The 4979-nt window shown below is 38.0% G+C and overlaps 1 pseudogene; it reads left to right on the plus strand.

Annotated features, from left to right (window-relative positions):
* Nucleotides 1-3072: 3072 nt before the first annotated feature.
* LOC138430326 (nucleosome assembly protein 1-like 1) lies at nucleotides 3073-4512 on the plus strand (annotated as a pseudogene).
* The last annotated feature ends 467 nt before the right edge of the window (nucleotides 4513-4979 follow it).

Genomic DNA, 4979 nt, shown 5'->3' on the forward strand with positions numbered 1-4979 from the left:
CTTGTCTCCATTAAAAATGAGGAAATGGAACATCAGAAAGTGCCAGACTGAGATGACATCCTAGCCTATCTGACCCTGACTTTAATGTTTTTCTCCACACTAACTATACTAATGAATTTTTAAAGTGTACTTTTTATAATGCAGAAATTGTACTGTTTTATCTACATCAGATACAATGGTCCATGGGTCAAATGTAACACATCGTTTTTTTGCTTTTTGTTTTTTTAATTTGATTTTTAAAAATTTATTTTTAGTTGGAGGGATAGCTGCTTTACAATGCTGTGTTGATTTCTGCTGTACAACAACGTGAGTCAGCTCTAAGTATGCATATATCTCCTCCCTCTGGAGGCTCCCCCACCCCACCCCGACCCTCTAGGTCACCACAGAGCACTGAGCTGAGCTCCTTGTGCTGTGCGTCATCTATTTTTACAAGTAAAACAAGTAAAGATGTGTGTGCTGTCTATGGCGACTTTTGCTCAACAATGGGAACCGGATAGTTGTGATAAAGACCTTGTGGGATGCAAATACTACATTATTTACCATCTGACCCTCTATAGAAAGTATTTGCCCAACTCATATTTCAGACGCCCAGTTTTTGTACAAATCGTTTCTCAGCTTGAGGAGATAGGCCACTAGCTTAATGCTAAAACTGAACAATTATGCCTTAGGCTGGTGGAACCCTAAAGCTTCTGACCGTTTGTCTCAGGGCCACAATGTCTGGAAGGCTGGACTATGTGTTCAAAGCTGTGCACAATGGCAAAGAAGTCTATGAAAATTATCCTTGTTTTGTCCATCAGGGTTTGACCCTCAGGGATCTGCTAAAGAGATTTGACCTTAGGCAGTTTGAGGAGCTGGTTCCCAGCACTTGAGAGATTCTTCCTTCTGTACTGGTGCTGCAGCCTGAACTCATTCAAAACAGGCATTCAGGAAGGGAAGCATGGATAAGCTGGGATCTCTGAGGCTGAGATAGACCCTCTGAGGTCAAGCTGGAGCCCAGGAGATGAGTGGACACACAAAGATGGACTGGAACCCTCATCTATCTCTTAATGCTTCAAAGTGTTTTACTTTGATAAGGTGGGGAGGGGTTGTCTTGTAGAAGAATCTGGTGATTTGTGATTCACCTGGCCCAGGAGTCAAAGATGCAACTCTGGAGAGGTGTCTACAGGAGGGCAAGGAGATTATGTAGGCTCCAATGCTGAATGCTGCCACCGTGCTTAGATACTAGATTGATTGTGGGTATGTAGCTACAGCGTCTCATGTCCAGTTCAACCACAAGAAATTCTGGTCACTGCTTCACTTCTGTCTCTTAAATTTCATGCAAGATGCCTCTTGTCATCCCCCTCAAAAGAATTATGTGGGGAAGAAAGTCTGGAATATGGTGATCCATTCCACTTGACACAATACACATCTACCACATCATAGAAATATAATTTCAAAAAGTGTAGTCCAGGGCTCTTTGGAAGAATGTTTCATCTTGTTTTTTTTTTATGTTTTAGTAATAAGGTACTTTATTCTGTCTGTAGCCATCATTATATAGGTACATGGATTACATGTTCTATAATATCTAGGAATATCTTAGGCTCTTCTACTGATAAATTGGGAACATCGGATGTGAATTAACTAAATTAGTGAGAGAATTCTGGACACATTAAAATACAAATGTCTATTTCTCATACATGCATCAGATATTTTAATCAAAGGACCTCTTGTTGGATAATCTGAAAGAGGACAACATAGTAATAAGACTATTTGAGTACATTTTCTTTTTTGAACTGCTCTTGTTCTTAGCTTCCTCTGTGCATCATACAATATACCAAAATTTTAATGAACTTCAAACTGACCCTCACTTTCTGTGTTCCATGCTTAGGATGACACCACATTCACACAGTTGTCCAGGCCAGATACCTGGTAAGCTTTGTAGATTTCCCCCTCGCTTCCAGTAAATTTAGCTCTAGTGCCCATTCTACCTTGTAAATGTGTATCTAAATCTTTTCCTTTTTTGCACTGCCATTACTTTAGCCATCAGCACTCATCATGAAATTATTGCAATGACATGATGGGAGAAGGCCTCCCAGTTGCTAATCTTATACTCCTTTAATTATTTTCCTTACTGCTATATGAATATGATGTCTAAAACACAATGACCTTCTGCTAAGTTGAGAGTCATTTGATGTCTCCTACTATTATTAAGGATGAAATCTCAACTCACCGTGGCATGCAAGATCATTCATAATCTGAACAAACTCCTCTTTCACTGTTTTCTCACATTAAAATGATTTATAACACATTTATAAGGCAAAAAGCATTCTGCATTATTTCACATCTCCATAACTTAGTTATGCCGTTTAATCTGTCTTCTCTCCATTTCTTGCACAATGTCAGTTATTCCTTCTCCAGGATAACTATGTTCATTCTTAGAGTTTGCTCAAATTTTAATCTTCTACAGGTTCCTCTTCTAAATCTCCCCTTGCCAACTCCAATTTGAGCAGTGCTGTTCCTCCATACTCTTATCAATCTCAGCAGCCTAGTCTGTGTATGGCATAGATTTATCACACGTTGTAATTTACTCTGGGTTTATTAATGCTAGTAATAGTTATTAAGGTATTTGAAGGTTGTTGAATATAAACTATATACCATACAGTGCTCAGAACTTTACTGTGTCCCTTGTCTTAGAAAAAACCCATGAAGTGGGCATTATTACTGTCCCTATTTTATTTTTTTTATAGCCTATTAACAAGGTTGTAATAGTTTCAGATGACCAGCATGGCTGACTCCTTTTGCTGTTCACCTGAAACTATTGCAACCTTGTTTATATGTGTGTGTGTGTGTGTGTGTGTATCCATTCTCCCCCAAACTTCCTTCCCATCCAGATTGTCACATGCCATTGAACAGAGTTCCTTGCGCTATACAGTAGAACCTTATTCATTACCCATTTAAAATATAGCAGTGTGTACATACCATCCTTATTTTAAATATGGAAATTTCGCTTTTTTAGCGCCATCTGCTCGCGGCGCAGCCTCCTGCTCCTCCTGCCGCCGCCCTGAGTCACTGCCTGCGCAGCTCGGGCCGATACTTGGCATTTGTACAACATGGCAGACATCGATAATAAAGAACAGTCTGAACTTGATCAAGATTTGGATGATGTTGAAGAAGTAGAAGAAGAAAAAACTGTTGAAGAAACAAAAATCAAAGCGCGTCAGCTGGCTGTTCAGATGATGCAAAATCCTCAGATTCTTGCAGCCCTTCAAGAAAGACTTGATGGTCTGGTAGAAACACCAATAGGATACATTGAAAGCTTGCCTAGGGTAGTTAAAAGACGAGTGAATGCTCTCAAAAACCTTCAAGTTAAATGTGCACATTTAGAAGCCGAATTCTATGAGGAAGTTCATGATCTTGAAAGAAAGTATGCTGTTCTTTATCAGCCTGTTTGATAAGTGATTTGAGATCATTAATGCCATTTATGAACCTACAGAAGAAGAATGTGAATGGAAACCAGATGAGGAAGATGAAATTTCGGAGGAGCTAAAAGAAAAGGCCAAGATTGAAGATAGAAAAAGGATGAAGAAAAAGAAGATCCCAAGGGAATTCCTGAGTTTTGGCTGACCGTTTTTAAGAATGTTGACTTGCTCAGTGATATGGTTCAGGAACATGATGAGCCTATTCTGAAGCACTTGAAAGATATTAAAGTGAAGTTCTCAGATGCTGGTCAACCTATGAGTTTTGTCTTAGAATTTCACTTTGAACCCAATGAATATTTCACAAATGAAGTGTTGACAAAGACATATAGGATGAGATCAGAACCAGATGATTCTGGTCCCTTTTCTTTTGATGGACCAGAAATTATGGGTTGTACAGGGTGCCAGATAGATTGGAAAAAAGGGAAGAATGTCACTTTGAAAATGATTAAGAAGAAGCAGAAACACAAGGGACGTGGGACAGTTTGTACTGTGACCAAAACAGTTTCTAATGACTCTTTCTTTAATTTTTTTGCCCCTCCTGAAGTTCCCGAGAGTGGAGATCTGGATGATGATTCTGAAGCTATCCTCGCTGCAGACTTTGAAATTGGTCACTTTTTACGTGAGCGTATAATCCCAAGATCAGTGTTATACTTTACTGGAGAAGCTATTGAAGATGATGATGATGATTATGATGAAGAAGGGGAAGAAGCGGATGAGGTAATGTTTACCAAATGAGCAAATAATTCTCTGTTTAACACATTGAGAAGCAAATTGAGTGACTCATGTATTCCATTGGTATATTCATTATTCCATGATATGGAATAAAAACGTTTTTTTTTTTTTTGAAAAACGTGGTTTTAGAATTCTACATCCAAGCAATGTATGTATGAGGTTTCAATAAATAAGCTGCAAAACTCAGAACACTTTTTTAATTTCAAATAATTCTGTTCTGCTGCAGGGTTATCAGCTCTTTAAAGAAGTCAAAAGCTGCAGTAAACTTTTTCAACATTGGCTGCAGTAAATCTTTTCAATAAAACCTGTCTGGATGTCTCAAGTTGTGTTGGGAAATCTTTCATATTAGAAGCTTTCAAATTAAATTGCATTGTCACCAAACTCTGTAATCGTGAAAAATCTGTTGACTTATAGAGTAACTTGTATTAAATTCTCCCTACATTAAAAAAATAAATAAATAAATATGGAAATTTCCTCAGAAGTTAGTTTACTCCCAATTATACACCTAAGAATAGAGGTTCAAACTTAATCTCATTCATCTCTATGCCATTGGTGCCTTGGACAGAATCTGGTTAATAAGAGATATTCATCAAGTGCTTTATGAATGAACAAGTCAATGAACACTAATTTCAGTCTTTTAATATAGCCTTTCTTAGGTTTTAACATCCTAAATCAGAAAATGGCCTTCAAGCTGGTAATATTAGTCTTTAAGAAAACCTGGTGGGCTAGACATTGTTTACTTAATAAATTTTCTGAGCCCTTCTCCCCCCCAAATAAAGCAACCACTGC

The sequence above is a fragment of the Ovis canadensis genome, chromosome 1 (assembly GCF_042477335.2).
Source record: "Ovis canadensis isolate MfBH-ARS-UI-01 breed Bighorn chromosome 1, ARS-UI_OviCan_v2, whole genome shotgun sequence".
Taxonomy (NCBI): domain Eukaryota; kingdom Metazoa; phylum Chordata; class Mammalia; order Artiodactyla; family Bovidae; genus Ovis; species Ovis canadensis.